The 17,394-nt window shown below is 40.1% G+C and overlaps 1 protein-coding gene and 1 pseudogene across 5 annotated transcripts in view; one reads left to right on the top strand and one right to left on the bottom strand.

Moving 5' to 3' along the window:
• The window catches only part of Hr38 (Hormone receptor-like in 38), an 801,608-nt gene that overhangs the window by 639,104 nt on the left and 145,110 nt on the right, over window positions 1–17,394 (bottom strand). The window lies entirely within an intron of this gene.
• Window positions 581–1,638, top strand: LOC137241626 (uncharacterized; annotated as a pseudogene).

Here is a 17,394-nt window from a genome sequence, read left to right as displayed (position 1 = left end):
TTGGTAGGGTGTGTCGGGCACCTACCTAGATCGCGTATGACTTGTCGTGCTTGTCGGATCTCACGGATCAGAATTGTGGTCCGATGGTAACGCCTACAATGTGTTCACCGCTTAAAAAAACAAAAAAACGGCGAAGTCAGACAAGTGGCAACCTTGTTTCGTTCATTCAAAAATGTCATTCATTCATGGAAATGAGTATACAGACATTTTTGAATGAATTTTCATTATGAAGAAAAACGTGTGATGGGTAAGTATAAGTATCGTTCCCTTTTTGATAATTTTATAAATTTTTCTAATTTCTTATTCTTTTTAACTGATTATTAATTTATTAAATATAGCTTGCGTCTAAAGACACCCAAGGATGGCGAAATGTTAGTTGATTTTACTAGCCAACCTTTTGATTCAATAAATTGCGGAATTAGCGAAATTTTGACGAATTATGTCAGCTTATTAGAACAAAAGTTAAACAACAAAAACTGTATAGCCGTGCTACATATTACAATTTCAAGCTAAACTTAATTTGTATTTCTATAGAAAATCAAAAGAACACGCGAGCTTACACACGCACTAAAAACTCGAAATGTACGTATTTGTCGCGATCTTTGGCGGCATTGTAGCAGTGGTGCTCTTCACCGCGCTCATCATTGCAGTTTTACGTTTGAAATCCCAACTCGTCTTTGATATCTACCCAGCGAAAGGCGTTTTCTATCAATTGAAATACATCATAGCTTTGTGGTTGGTAAAGCGACTACGTAACAAAGTTTGTTACACAAAGGACGAACTTAATTCGCCCGAGTTCCATGCACAAATCGATCGTCCACAAGCGCTCGATGTTGATCCACAAAGCTATGATGTGATGTCGTTCATGGGCGCAATGGCGTGCTCAAAGCTTGTCTCTATCTCTATTTATACGAGCACGGTTTATATTGCACAACAAAACTGCCCGACCTGCTTTACTTCACAACAGATGGTACGCGCGAGAATGATGAATTCAAAGGCTGCGGTTTTCATGTTTATCCCGAGGATTCTATGCGTCAATGACGCATACGTTACAAGGGTGAATTGCGTAACGCCACAGATGAGCGCAAACCTTTGCCTGTGCGCCTGAAAATGCAATTTACAACGCAAGACACTTTCTTCTATTACAATCGCGATTTGAGTTCGGCCGTCATAGCAGATTCGGTGGCGCGTGAGGCTTTGAATGATGCATTCTATAATTTACCCAAGCATGTACCCGAAATGGTTGAGAAACGAAAGCACTACGATCAAAGTGGCCGCTTGTTGGGTGAGGTTCAATTGGCGGAACGTTGCTTTCAACTCGAGTTACGTGGTTTCCGTGATCATAGTTTTGGCACAGAACGTTGTCTCTCCAATATTAATCGTTATGTTTATGTTGCCCTCTTTTTGGAGGATGGCTCTAGTATGGTGGTTGGTAATCTAAGTCAACTTGCATTCTTTCTCTCATCGCTTACAGTTGGTTATGTCTGCACGCCGCAGGGTGTTTATGAACCGATAACTGATTGCAGCTACGAACTCTACACTTATGGTGAGAAGGGTACGCCGCCACGTCATAAGAATTTTTTCGTACATACGGCAAAAGCTAAATATTTTGTGCAAATTGAGGAGCAGGAGCATTGATGTAGGGTTCTGATCGCTAGATAGGGGGCACAGTTGACCCCAAAGGCTACCGTGTTGAGTTCGTAAATACTGATAGGGTCACCTGCTTTGAGACGAAAAACTATTCTTTGGTATTGGGTTTGGTTTTCTTTTATCCAGATCTGCCTGTACATCTTTTCAATTTCACTGTTGAAGACGTACTTGTAAAATCTCCATCGGAGAAGTAGTATTGTTAAGTCGTATTGAAGTACTGGGCCGGTGTGTAAAACATCGCTCAGGCTCCTGCCGTTGGATGTTGGGCACGACGCGTTGAAAACGGCCCTCACTTTAGTCGTTGTGCTTTCCTCTTTGATAACCGCATGATGCGGCAAGAAGTAGCAATCAGATGATTGTGGTGGTACTACGGTGTGTACCTTGGACATCTGCCCTAACGTGACATATTCTGTCAGTACCTTGTTGTATTCCATCTGTATGGCCGGTGTCTTGGCTAGGCGTGTCTCGTTCCGATAGAACTGAGAGCAGACGCCCTTAAGAGATGGGCCCAAACAGAGGGTTTTTGGGAAGTCTTGTTTGAATGGAAGGGCGACGGTATATCTTCCATCTGAATTCCTTTCCGTCGTGTTTTTATATAGTGCCTCGCAATAGGCATTATCTTCAGTCAGGGCTTTTTTGTTGGTATGTTTTCAATTTCCCAGAAAGCGGTTAGTTGCTTGTCTAAGCTTATTTCATTGAAAAAGAATACCCGTGTATTGGTTGGGTGAGGTGCATCTGCACGACCGGTTAAAATCCAACCGAAGACGGTTTATTTGGCGAGAAGCGTATTTAGAACGTTCTTCCGTATACCGTTTAGTATTATCTGGGGATAAATGTCGCCTCCAAGTATGAGGTCGACTGGTTCATTAATCAAAAACCTCTTATCCGCCAGAATCAGATCAGGGAACGCTTGCCGAGTCGTTGCGCTAACTTGGCAAGTCGAAAGGTCCCCTGTTAATTGAGGCAGGGCTAGGGCCACTGTATTGATGCTTACTAAGGGATCTGTAAGCGAATCTAAGTTAATCAAACATGATTCCTTTACCTGTGCAGATGGTGTATTATTTATTCCTGACACTTGCACATGCAAACGTTTGGACGGAAGCTTTATTCGCTTCTTTAGTCTTTCTGTTATGAAAGAGCATTCGGACCCAGAGTCTATCACCACTCTGGCGGAAAATTTCACTCCGTTGTAGATTATATTAACCCGCGTTGTTCCTAATAACACCCCTTTGTTGTGTTAGCATTACACGAAGTGACGTTGTTAGCATTATCTTGCCTTTTTTCAGCTTCCAGTCTTGCTCTAGCCTGTTGTGAGGTTGAAGGTGTGTTGTCGGTGGCGTTTTGAGTCCACTTTTGAGGCGTTGTCTGTGGTTGTGCTGTCGGGAGATGGAGCAAGGTGTTGCGCCTTGCGTGGCACGTGCTGCAATTGAATGGGCTGGTGCATCGTGTCACGGTGTTTCCACAAGACAGACAATTCATACAATAACTACTGCTTTTTACAAACTCGATTTTCCCTGACGTAGACAACCTACGGAATTTTTGGCAATTTCTTAATTTGTGCTCCGTACTGTTGCACATCTTATATGCCGATTTTGGTACGCTGGCTTGGTAAACCCCAAGTTTCGTAGAATTTTCCCTAGAATTCGAATTCTGACTTTTGGGTGCTTTTGTTGTTTTGTTACCCCTAAGATCAGAAACTGTTTCTAATGTTTGGAAGCGATTGGACAGGAATTTGTATATATCCTCCCATTTTGATATATCTGTTTTTCGTTCTACGGTCTGTTCCCAAAGAGCCAATGTAGATTCAGAGAGTTTTGTGGAGCATAAGTAGGTTATAATTGCATCCCAATTTGTGATGTCAATATTATGACATTGTAGCGCAGAAATGCAATTGTTTATCTCCCGTTGCAATTTTTTGATTGCGGTTCCACACTCCTGTCCGACTGCCGTATCTGTCTATTATTTCGCGATTGTAAAAGAATAAAGTTGCTTGCGTTGCATATTCAGGCGCACAGGCAAAGGTTTGCGCTCATCTGTGGCGTTACGCAATTCACCCTCGTAACGTATCCGCCGTATAGATCAATTGTGTTTGTGAGTAATTATGATTGGCAACCAATATAAATAAGCCACTAGCCACCCAACGCAGTGCTAATTTTTCGGCTTTTTGGTATTATTTCAGCTCGTAAACTGATTAATAAAGTGAATTCTGTGACAGATAATCTAAGGCTATCAACCAAGTGAAAATATGGTTTCTGTAGCAAGTTTTTGTCAACGTATGTGACGACGAGGGGTACAACGCAGTGCAGTGATGAGTGTGTGATAAAAAAAAACTAAAAAAAAAAATCACTGACTGCCTTGCCTTCAGCTGTGTCGGGTAACCCTTACCACTGGTGGGGGGAATTACCCGATAGTTAAAAGGCGGTTGGTGTGTTTAAATAAATAATAGTTTAAAAAAACACGCTTTTATAGCAAACCGAACTAAAAAAATAGAAAATAATTTTCAATTAAAAAGAGGTTAGCTTGGTTAGGAGGGCTTGAGTCAAATGCACCCACGCTTTTTACTCTGAATAAAATTATTCTGTTAATAACTTAAATTTTATTATAATTTTATTTTGAGGTGATTAACTATAAACGATTGTTTGACCTTCTACTGCTGTTATATAACCTCTTTTTAATTGAAAATTATTTTCTATTTTTTAGTTCGGTTTGCTATAAAAGCGTGTTTTTTAGTTTTTTTAAACTATTATTTATTTTTAATTTTTTAGTTCAAGTAATTTTAAAAGTTTTGGTCGAGAGTGATGAAACCTCAAAACGCAAGCGGTCCATGGATGAATCCAACCCCACGGCACCGAAAAGGGCCAAGAAGCAGGGAGGCTGGATGCGGTCTTTCGCCGAAATGGCCAAGGGTCGGCAGACCATTGGTATTATAGACGAGAGCAGCGAAGATGGCAGGATCCCGAAACAACAGTGGAAATGGATCGAGGCCGCGCTCGCTACGGTGGCCGTTAAGGTTAAAAAGACAACCCTGGTCCACCGCCATCTTACACCGATGCAGGGTGGTTCCAGTCCAATGTCAAGCTAATTGCCTGTGACAACGTAAGGTCGGTAAACCTCTATAGGGCCGCCGTCACGTTGATAGGGGTGGTATATCCGGGCGCGCGCCTCAAGGTAGTGGAGGCGCGTTATATCCCCTCGTGACCAAGGGATAGAGCCTGGGTTCCAGTAACGCCAACGGACCCAGCTGACATCCTGGAGCTGCTCCAGGAGTACAACCCGCCACAGGTTTGGAAGCCAACCCGGATAAAACCGAGCTTGTTCTCTTCACGAGGAGGAACAAAGTACCAAATCTTACACCGCCAAGAATTGGGGGTACGTTCTTAGCGTTTAGCGATCAAGTCAAGTATTTGGGAGTCATTCTGAATAGGAAGCTATTATGGAGTGACCATATAGTGGAGCAATCCAAGAAGGCAGCAGCAGAGCTATTCACCTGCAAGAGGAAAATTGGCACCTCCTGGAGATTCTCCCCTAAGTTGACCTAGTGTATTTACACAGCCATTTTGCGCCCGTTTCTTCTTTATGGTGCCTTGGTCTGGTGGCCTGCACTAGCTAAAAGTACCTATCTTAAAATGCTTCAAAAGGTGCAACGGAGCTCGGAGCTCTGCATTACCGGGCCTCTCGGCTCCACTCCAGATTCCGTTACATACATACATGGATACATAGATACATAGATAGATACAGGCCAAGTTAATAAAAGCGTTTTAAATAGGGCTCCAGTATGCTGTTTCGTAGATGTGCCATGCATCCGCTTCTATCATTAATAAAGGAATGCACATTATGTGCAAGGTTTCATATCTATGGCTATTTGGGGTGATCACAAGTTCAATTGACCTTACGTCCGTAACCTTATGTGACCCCACCATCACATTATTGCTTTGTCATCGAGCCTTGATACGTGTGCAAAGTTTTAATCAAACTTATGGCCATTCAAAGAGGTAAAAAGGCGAATTGACCTTATTGCCGTTGACCTTATGTCACCATACCATCACATTAATGCATTGTCATCGAGCCTTGATACGTGCGCAAAGTTTTAATCAAACTTATGGCCATTCAAAGTGGTAATAAGGCCAACTGAAATTATGTCCGTTGACCTTAGGTCACCACACCATCACATTAATGCATTGTCATCGGGCCTTGATACGTATGCAAAGTTTCAAATTAATCAGACTTCTAGAAACCGGTGAAAATTAAGCTCAAAAATTCCGTTACAAAGATACAGACCAAGCTAATAAAAGCATGTAAAAAAGGGCTCCAGTATGCTTCTATCATTAATAAAGGAATGCGTTTTTCGCATTATGTGCAAGGTTTCAAATCTATGGCCAATTGACCTTATGTCCGTTTACCTTATGTTACCCCACCATCACATTATTGCATTGTCATCGAGCCTTGATACGTGTGCAAAGTTTCAATCAAACTTATGGCAATTAAAAGTGGTATTAAGGCCAATTGACCTTATGGCCGTTGAACTTATGTCACCATACCATCAAACTAATGCATTGTCATCGAGCCTTGATATGTGTGCAAAGTTTCAATCAAACTTAAGGCCATTCAATGTGGTAATAAGGCCAATTGACCTTATGTCACCACACCATCACATTAATGCATTGTCATCGACCCTTGATACGTGTGCAAAGTTTTAATCAAACTTATGGCCATTCAAAGTGGTAATAAGGCCAATTGACCTTATGGCCGTTGACCTTATGTCACCATACCATCAAACTAATGCATTGTCATCGAGCCTTGATATGTGTGCAAAGTTTCAATCAAACTTATGGCCATTCAATGTGGTAATAAGGCCAATTGACCTTATGGCCGTTGACCTAATTTCACCACACCATCACATTAATGCATTGTCATCGGTCCTTGATACGTATGCAAAGTTTCAAATTAATCAGACTTCTAGAAACCGGTGAAAATTAAGCTCAAAGATTTCGTTGCATACAGGCCAAGCTAATAAAAGCGTGTTAAAAACACGAAATTTAGCAATTTCACTTGCTTTGCCTTGTATCAATCACAGAGTGTATTTTTTTACGTGAATCACGTAAATAGAAAAAAAAGTTTGTGCAACCAAGCAACCACGCACCTTAAGTTCTTTAAGTGAGTCGTTGATCGGCGCTGTGTTGATGTGATGATTTGTCTGATGGGATGTTGTATGTGAACTTGAAGAGTGTACTCAAAGAGCATACATAACAAGAGACGTCAGTACGTATGTTTGATATCAAACACTCGCTACAAAAGATTGGGGTTACTGACAGTTGCTTCCCACTTTTCATTTTAATTTTCGCCGCATGTCAAAACACTAAAGCAGTGTTGCCAGAACTTCTTTGCAGGAAAAAGGCTATATAGACAAAAATTAAAGGCTAAAAGAAGCGAAATAAAAATTTTTAAAGCTAAGAATAAATATAAATAAGTGTAAGGCGCGATAACCTGTGAAGAGATTTTAGGCTGAGTTTCTCTTCCAATTTACGGCGTGCTCCTTTTTAATTTTTCTTACAAATTGGCGGGACGCGACCTACTTCTTTTGTGCTGACTCCGAACGGCATCTGCAAGGCATAAGAGTTTTCACTGAGAGCTTTTCATGGCAGAAATACACGCAGAGTGCTTGCCAAACACTGCCGAGGGGCGACCCTGCTTAGAAAAATTTTCTTCTAAATGAAAAACATTATTTCTAAAATTTTGATGTTGCTTTGTCCGGGGCGTGGACCCAGGATATTCGGTGTGATAGACGGAGCACGCTACCATCACACCACGGTGGCCGCCACTAAGAATAAAAGCTAAAAGTAAAAGGCAACTTGCCCATATACATAAATAAGACCCAAAATATTTCAATATCACAGTGCTATTCATCATCTGATGTATGAGAATTAATGAGATAATATCTCATAACAAAGTATTGGCAGCATACAAATGGTGGCATTACAAAATCACAAACTCAGCCAGGTTACCTAGTTCAAGTCGATTCCCCTGAATGCACTAAATGTGAAATTTTGTTTTCAATTAATTTTTTCGCTGGCCATCTTATTGGGTCCATCAATGCCAGCTTTATAAAATTACCAAGAAGCAAACGTTATTTTGAAATAAATTTTTAATTCAGTGTTGTATCACTTTTATTAGGCTCAACTTGTGACTAAAATCTATAACGAAATTTGTCTGTTAATCGATCGAAACATCTAACTACCAAAACTAGACCTCTCGTTCTGATAAGTCCGTTGTTTCATCAGCTACATATGTATATATATATAAAACTTGTTTTTTGGAAAATCCGACATTACTCCTTTATGTGCCGGAATAGCCTTTGTTCCGCTGCAATTAAATGATTGAACAATTTTTGAATCTGTGCAGTAGTGAAAAAGACAAAAATATCATCCCCTCGCGACCAAGGGCTAGAGCCTGGGTTCCAGTGACGCCAACGGACCCAGCTGACATCCTGGAGCTGCTCCAGGAGTACAACCCGCCACAGGTTTGGAAGTTAACCCGGATAAAACCGAGCTTGTTCTCTTCACGAGGAGGTACAAAGTACCAAATCTTACACTGCCAAGAATTGGGGGTACGTTCTTAGCGTTTAGCGATCAAGTCAAGTATTTGGGAGTCATTCTGAGTAGGAAGCTATTATGGAGTGACCATATAGTGGAGCAATCCAAGAAGGCAGCAGAGCTATTCACCTGCAAGAGGAAAATTGGCACCTCCTGGAGATTCTCCCCTAAGTTGACCTAGTGTATTTACACAGCCATTGTGCGCCCGTTTCTTCTTTATGGTGCCTTGGTCTGGTGGCCTGCACTAGCTAAAAGTACCTATCTTAAAATGTTTCAAAAGGTTCAACGGAGCTCGGAGCTCTGCATTACCGGGCCTCTCGGCTCCACTCCAGATTCCGTTACATACATACATGGATACATAGATACATAGATAGATACAGGCCAAGTTAATAAAAGCGTTTTAAATAGGTCTACAGTATGCTCTTTCGTAGATGTGCCATGGCATCCTCTTCTATCATTAATAAAGGAATGCGTTTTTCGCATTATGTGCAAGGTTTCATATCTATGGCTATTTGGGGTGATCACAAGTTCAATTGACCTTACGTCCGTAACCTTATGTGACCCCACCATCACATTATTGCATTGTCATCGAGCCTTGATACGTGTGCAAAGTTTTAATCAAACTTATGGCCATTCAAAGAGGTAATAAGGCCAATTGACCTTATTACCGTTGACCTTATGTCACCATACCATCACATTAATGCATTGTCATCGAGCCTTGATACGTGCGCAAAGTTTTAATCAAACTTATGGCTATTCAAAGTGGTAATAAGGCCAACTGAAATTATGCCCGTTGACCTTAGGTCACCACACCATCACATTAATGCATTGTCATCGGGCCTTGATACGTATGCAAAGTTTCAAATTAATCAGACTTCTAGAAACCGGTGAAAATTAAGCTCAAAAATTCCGTTACAAAGATACAGACCAAGCTAATAAAAGCATGTAAAAAAGGGCTCCAGTATGCTTCTATCATTAATAAAGGAATGCGTTTTTCGCATTATGTGCAAGGTTTCAAATCTATGGCCAATTGACCTTATGTCCGTTTACCTTATGTTACCCCACCATCACATTATTGCATTGTCATCGAGCCTTGATACGTGTGCAAAGTTTCAATCAAACTTATGGCAATTAAAAGTGGTATTAAGGCCAATTGACCTTATGGCCGTTGAACTTATGTCACCATACCATCAAACTAATGCATTGTCATCGAGCCTTGATATGTGTGCAAAGTCTCAATCAAACTTAAGGCCATTAAATGTGGTAATAAGGCCAATTGACCTTATGTCACCACACCATCAGATTAATGTATTGTCATCGACCCTTGATACGTGTGCAAAGTTTTAATCAAACTTATGGCCATTCAAAGTGGTAATAAGGCCAATTGACCTTATGGCCGTTGACCTTATGTCACCATACCATCAAACTAATGCATTGTCATCGAGCCTTGATATGTGTGCAAAGTTTCAATCAAACTTATGGCCATTCAATGTGGTAATAAGGCCAATTGACCTTATGGCCGTTGACCTAATGTCACCACACCATCACATTAATGCATTGTCATCGGTCCTTGATACGTATGCAAAGTTTCAAATTAATCAGACTTCTAGAAACCGGTGAAAATTAAGCTCAAAGATTTCGTTGCATACAGGCCAAGCTAATAAAAGCGTGTTAAAAACACGAAATTTAGCAATTTCACTTGCTTTGCCTTGTATCAATCACAGAGTGTATTTTTTTACGTGAATCACGTAAATAGAAAAAAAAGTTTGTGCAACCAAGCAACCACGCACCTTAAGTTCTTTAAGTGAGTCGTTGGTCGGCGCTGTGTTGATGTGATGATTTGTCTGATGGGATGTTGTATGTGAACTTGAAGAGTGTACTCAAAGAGCATACATAACAAGAGACGTCAGTACGTATGTTTGATATCAAACACTCGCTACAAAAGATTGGGGTTACTGACAGTTGCTTCCCACTTTTCATTTTAATTTTCGCCGCATGTCAAAACACTAAAGCAGTGTTGCCAGAACTTCTTTGCAGGAAAAAGGCTATATAGACAAAAATTAAAGGCTAAAAGAAGCGAAATAAAAATTTTTAAAGCTAAGAATAAATATAAATAAGTGTAAGGCGCGATAACCTGTGAAGAGATTTTAGGCTGAGTTTCTCTTCCAATTTACGGCGTGCTCCTTTTTAATTTTTCTTACAAATTGGCGGGACGCGACCTACTTGTTTTGTGCCGACTCCGAACGGCATCTGCAAGGCATATGAGTTTTCACTGAGAGCTTTTCATGGCAGAAATACACGCAGAGTGCTTGCCAAACACTGCCGAGGGGCGACCCTGCTTAGAAAAACTTTCTTCTAAATGAAAAACATTATTTCTAAAATTTTGATGTTGCTTTGTCCGGGGCGTGGACCCAGGATATTCGGTGTGATAGACGGAGCACGCTACCATCACACCACGGTGGCCGCCACTAAGAATAAAAGCTAAAAGTAAAAGGCAACTTGCCCATATACATAAATAAGACCCAAAATATTTCAATATCACAGTGCTATTCATCATCTGATGTATGAGAATTAATGAGATAATATCTCATAACAAAGTATTGGCAGCATACAAATGGTGGCATTACAAAATCACAAACTCAGCTAGGTTACCTAGTTCAAGTCGATTCCCCTGAATGCACTAAATGTGAAATTTTGTTTTCAATTAATTTTTTCGCTGGCCATCTTATTGGGTCCATCAATGCAAGCTTTATAAAATTACCAAGAAGCAAACGTTATTTTGAAATAAATTTTTAATTCAGTGTTGTATCACTTTTATTAGGCTCAACTTGTGACTAAAATCTATAACGAAATTTGTCTGTTAATCGATCGAAACATCTAACTACCAAAACTAGACCTCTCGTTCTGATAAGTCCGTTGTTTCATCAGCTACATATGTACATATATATAAAACTTGTTTCTTGGAAAATCCGACATTACTCCTTTATGTGCCGGAATAGCCTTTGTTCTGCTACAATTAAATGATTGAACAATTTTTGAATCTGTGCAGTAGTGACAAAGACAAAAATATCATCCCCTCGCGACCAAGGGCTAGAGCCTGGGTTCCAGTGACGCCAACGGACCCAGCTGAAACCCTGGAGCTGCTCCAGGAGTACAACCCGCCACAGGTTTGGAAGTTAACCCGGATAAAACCGAGCTTGTTCTCTTCACGAGGAGGTACAAAGTACCAAATCTTACACCGCCAAGAATTGGGGGTACGTTCTTAGCGTTTAGCGATCAAGTCAAGTATTTGGGAGTCATTCTGAATAGGAAGCTATTATGGATTGACCATATAGTGGAGCAATCCAAGAAGGCAGCAGCAGAGCTATTCACCTGCAAGAGGAAAATTGGCACCTCCTGGAGATTCTCCCCTAAGTTGACCTAGTGTATTTACACAGCCATTGTGCGCCCGTTTCTTCTTTATGGTGCCTTGGTCTGGTGGCCTGCACTAGCTAAAAGTACCTATCTTAAAATGCTTCAAAAGGTTCAACGGAGCTCGGAGCTCTGCATTACCGGGCCTCTCGGCTCCACTCCAGATTCCGTTACATACATACATGGATACATAGATACATAGATACATAGATAGATACAGGCCAAGTTAATAAAAGCGTTTTAAATAGGTCTCCAGTATGCTCTTTCGTAGATGTGCCATGCATCCTCTTCTATCATTAATAAAGGAATGCGTTTTTCGCATTATGTGCAAGGTTTCATATCTATGGCTATTTGGGGTGATCACAAGTTCAATTGACCTTACGTCCGTAACCTTATGTGACCCCACCATCACATTATTGCATTGTCATCGAGCCTTGATACGTGTGCAAAGTTTTAATCAAACTTATGGCCATTCAAAGAGGTAATAAGGCCAATTGACCTTATTACCGTTGACCTTATGTCACCATACCATCACATTAATGCATTGTCATCGAGCCTTGATACGTGCGCAAAGTTTTAATCAAACTTATGGCCATTCAAAGTGGTAATAAGGCCAACTGAAATTATGTCCGTTGACCTTAGGTCACCACACCATCACATTAATGCATTGTCATCGGGTTTCAAATTAATCAGACTTCTAGAAACCGGTGAAAATTAAGCTCAAAAATTCCGTTACAAAGATACAGACCAAGCTAATAAAAGCATGTAAAAAAGGGCTCCAGTATGCTCTTTCGTAGATGTGCCATGCATCCACTTCTATCATTAATAAAGGAATGCGTTTTTCGCATTATGTGCAAGGTTTAAAATCTATGGCCAATTGACCTTATGTCCGTTTACCTTATGTTACCCCACCATCACATTATTGCATTGTCATCGAGCCTTGATACGTGTGCAAAGTTTCAATCAAACTTATGGCCATTCAAAGTGGTATTAAGGCCAATTGACCTTATGGCCGTTGACCTTATGTCACCATACCATCAAACTAATGCATTGTCATCGAGCCTTGATATGTGTGCAAAGTTTCAATCAAACTTAAGGCCATTCAATGTGGTAATAAGGCCAATTGACCTTATGTCACCACACCATCACATTAATGCATTGCCATCGATCCTTGATACGTGTGCAAAGTTTTAATCAAACTTATGGCCATTCAAAGTGGTAATAAGGCCAATTGACCTTATGGCCGTTGACCTTATGTCACCACACCATCAAACTAATGCATTGTCATCGAGCCTTGATATGTGTGCAAAGTTTCAATCAAACTTATGGCCATTCAATGTGGTAATAAGGCCAATTGACCTTATGGCCGTTGACCTAATGTCACCACACCATCACATCAATGCATTGTCATCGGTCCTTGATACGTATGCAAAGTTTCAAATTAATCAGACTTCTAGAAACCGGTGAAAATTAAGCTCAAAGATTTCGTTGCATACAGGCCAAGCTAATAAAAGCGTGTTAAAAACACGAAATTTAGCAATTTCACTTGCCTAGCCTTGTATCAATCACAGAGTGTATTTTTTTACGTGAATCACGTAAATAGAAAAAAAAGTTTGTGCAACCAAGCAACCACGCACCTTAAGTTCTTTAAGTGAGTCGTTGATCGGCGCTGTGTTGATGTGATGATTTGTCTGATGGGATGTTGTATGTGAACTTGAAGAGTGTACTCAAAGAGCATACATAACAAGAGACGTCAGTTCGTATGTTTGATATCAAACACTCGCTACAAAAGATTGGGGTTACTGACAGTTGCTTCCCACTTTTCATTTTAATTTTCGCCGCATGTCAAAACACTAAAGCAGTGTTGCCAGAACTTCTTTGCAGGAAAAAGGCTATATAGACAAAAATTAAAGGCTAAAAGAAGCGAAATAAAAATTTTTAAAGCTAAGAATAAATATAAATAAGTGTAAGGCGCGATAACCTGTGAAGAGATTTTAGGCTGAGTTTCTCTTCCAATTTACGGCGTGCTCCTTTCTAATTTTTCTTACAAATTGGCGGGACGCGACCTACTTGTTTTGTGCCGACCCCGAACGGCATCTGCAAGGCATATGAGTTTTCACTGAGAGCTTTTCATGGCAGAAATACACGCAGAGTGCTTGCCAAACACTGCCGAGGGGCGACCCTGCTTAGAAAAATTTTCTTCTAAATGAAAAACATTATTTCTAAAATTTTGATGTTGCTTTGTCCGGAGCATGGACCCAGGATATTCGGTGTGATAGACGGAGCACGCTACCATCACACCACGGTGGCCGCCACTAAGAATAAAAGCTAAAAGTAAAAGGCAACTTGCCCATATACATAAATAAGACCCAAAATATTTCAATATCACAGTGCTATTCATCATCTGATGTATGAGAATTAATGAGATAATATCTCATAACAAAGTAGTGGCAGCATACAAATGGTGGCATTACAAAATCACAAACTCAGCCAGGTTACCTAGTTCAAGTCGATTCCCCTGAATGCACTAAATGTGAAATTTTGTTTTCAATTAATTTTTTCGCTGGCCATCTTATTGGGTCCATCAATGCAAGCTTTATAAAATTACCAAGAAGCAAACGTTATTTTGAAATAAATTTTTAATTCAGTGTTGTATCACTTTTATTAGGCTCAACTTGTGACTAAAATCTATAACGAAATTTGTCTGTTAGTCGATCGAAACATCTAACTACCAAAACTAGACCTCTCGTTCTGATAAGTCCGTTGTTTCATCAGCTACATATGTACATATATATAAAACTTGTTTTTTGGAAAATCCGACATTACTCCTTTATGTGCCGGAATAGCCTTTGTTCTGCTACAATTAAATGACTGAACAATTTTTGAATCTGTGCAGTAGTGAAAAAGACAAAAATATCATCCCCTCGCGTCAAGTATTTGGGAGTCATTCTGAATAGGAAGCTATTATGGAGTGACCATATAGTGGAGCAATCCAAGAAGGCAGCAGCAGAGCTATTCACCTGCAAGAGGAAAATTGGCACCTCCTGGAGATTCTCCCCTAAGTTGACCTAGTGTATTTACACAGCCATTGTGCGCCCGTTTCTTCTTTATGGTGCCTTGGTCTGGTGGCCTGCACTAGCTAAAAGTACCTATCTTAAAATGCTTCAAAAGGTGCAACGGAGCTCGGAGCTCTGCATTACCGGGCCTCTCGGCTCCACTCCAGATTCCGTTACATACATACATGGATACATAGATACATAGATAGATACAGGCCAAGTTAATAAAAGCGTTTTAAATAGGGCTCCAGTATGCTCTTTCGTAGATGTGCCTTGCATCCGCTTCTATCATTAATAAAGGAATGCACATTATGTGCAAGGTTTCATATCTATGGCTATTTGGGGTGATCACAAGTTCAATTGACCTTACGTCCGTAACCTTATGTGACCCCACCATCACATTATTGCATTGTCATCGAGCCTTGATACGTGTGCAAAGTTTCAATGAAACTTATGGCCATTCAAAGTGGTATTAAGGCCAATTGACCTTATGGCTGTTGACCTTATGTCACCATACCATCAAACTAATGCATTGCCATCGAGCCTTGATATGTGTGCAAAGTTTCAATCAAACTTAAGGCCATTCAATGTGGTAATAAGGCCAATTGACCTTATGTCACCACACCATCACATTAATGCATTGTCATCGACCCTTGATACTGTGCAAAGTTTTAATCAAACTTATGGCCATTCAAAGTGGTAATAAGGCCAATTGACCTTATGGCCGTTGACCTTATGTCACCATACCATCAAACTAATGCATTGTCATCGAGCCTTGATATGTGTGCAAAGTTTCAATCAAAATTATGGCCATTCAATGTGGTAATAAGGCCAATTGACCTTATGGCCGTTGACCTAATGTCACCACACCATCACATTAATGCATTGTCATCGGTCCTTGATACGTATGCAAAGTTTCAAATTAATCAGACTTCTAGAAACCGGCGAAAATTAAGCTCAAAGATTTCGTTGCATACAGGCCAAGCTAATAAAAGCGTGTTAAAAACACGAAATTTAGCAATTTCACTTGCTTTGCCTTGTATCAATCACAGAGTGTATTTTTTTTACGTGAATCACGTAAATAGAAAAAAAAGTTTGTGCAACCAAGCAACCACGCACCTTAAGTTCTTTAAGTGAGTCGTTGATCGGCGCTGTGTTGATGTGATGATTTGTCTGATGGGATGTTGTATGTGAACTTGAAGAGTGTACTCAAAGAGCATACATAACAAGAGACGTCAGTTCGTATGTTTGATATCAAACACTCGCTACAAAAGATTGGGGTTACTGACAGTTGCTTCCCACTTTTCATTTTAATTTTCGCCGCATGTCAAAACACTAAAGCAGTGTTGCCAGAACTTCTTTGCAGGAAAAAGGCTATATAGACAAAAATTAAAGGCTAAAAGAAGCGAAATAAAAATTTTTAAAGCTAAGAATAAATATAAATAAGTGTAAGGCGCGATAACCTGTGAAGAGATTTTAGGCTGAGTTTCTCTTCCAATTTACGGCGTGCTCCTTTTTAATTTTTCCTACAAATTGGCGGGACGCGACCTACTTGTTTGGTGCCGACTCCGAACGGCATCTGCAAGGCATATGAGTTTTCACTGAGAGCTTTTCATGGCAGAAATACACGGAGAGTGCTTGCCAAACACTGCCGAGGGGCGACCCTGCTTAGAAACATTTTCTTCTAAATGAAAAACATTATTTCTAAAATTTTGATGTTGCTTTGTCCGGGGCGTGAACCCAGGATATTCGGTGTGATAGATGGAGCACGCTACCATCACACCACGGTGGCCGCCACTAAGAATAAAAGCTAAAAGTAAAAGGCAACTTGCCCATATACATAAATAAGACCCAAAATATTTCAATATCACAGTGCTATTCATCATCTGATGTATGAGAATTAATGAGATAATGTCCCATAACAAAGTAGTGGCAGCATACAAATGGTGGCATTACAAAATCACAAACTCAGCCAGTTTACCTAGTTCAAGTCGATTCCCCTGAATGCACTAAATGTGAAATTTTGTTTTCAATCAATTTTTTCGCTGGCCATCTTATTGGGTCCATCAATGCAAGCTTTATAAAATTACCAAGAAGCAAACGTTATTTTGAAATAAATGTTTAATTCAGTGTTGTATCACTTTTATTAGGCTCAACTTGTGACTAAAATCTATAACGAAATTTGTCTGTTAATCGATCGAAACATCTAACTACCAAAACTAGACCTCTCGTTCTGATAAGTCCGTTCTTTCATCAGCTACATATGTACATATATATAAAACTTGTTTTTTGGAAAATCCGACATTACTCCTTTATGTGCCGGAATAGCCTTTGTTCTGCTACAATTAAATGATTGAACAATTTTTGAATCTGTGCAGTAGTGAAAAAGACAAAAATATCAAAATCGTGGCTACTTGCTTATAAAGCGCCAAAATTGACAAAAAAGTACCAGCGCATCAAACAGAGTCCGAAGTGGCAACTGTGGTTTTCGCCGTGTTTTTGCGGACAGCCTTAAAAAGAAATGTCAGTAACCCCAATATTAATCAGCGAGTAGTTTGAGTTCGAAGCAAACATGTTAAGTGATGTCTCTTGTTGATTTATCCTCTTTGGTGTACTGCGATGTTGAAAATGTATGATATGCTGTTGACTGTAATGGACTGTATGACGTTGTGATGTTGATAGACTGT

Source organism: Eurosta solidaginis, chromosome 2 (assembly GCF_040869045.1).
Source record: "Eurosta solidaginis isolate ZX-2024a chromosome 2, ASM4086904v1, whole genome shotgun sequence".
Taxonomy (NCBI): domain Eukaryota; kingdom Metazoa; phylum Arthropoda; class Insecta; order Diptera; family Tephritidae; genus Eurosta; species Eurosta solidaginis.
The sequence above is the reverse complement of the archived record's forward strand: the minus strand, read 5'-3'. Positions and strand labels throughout refer to the sequence as shown.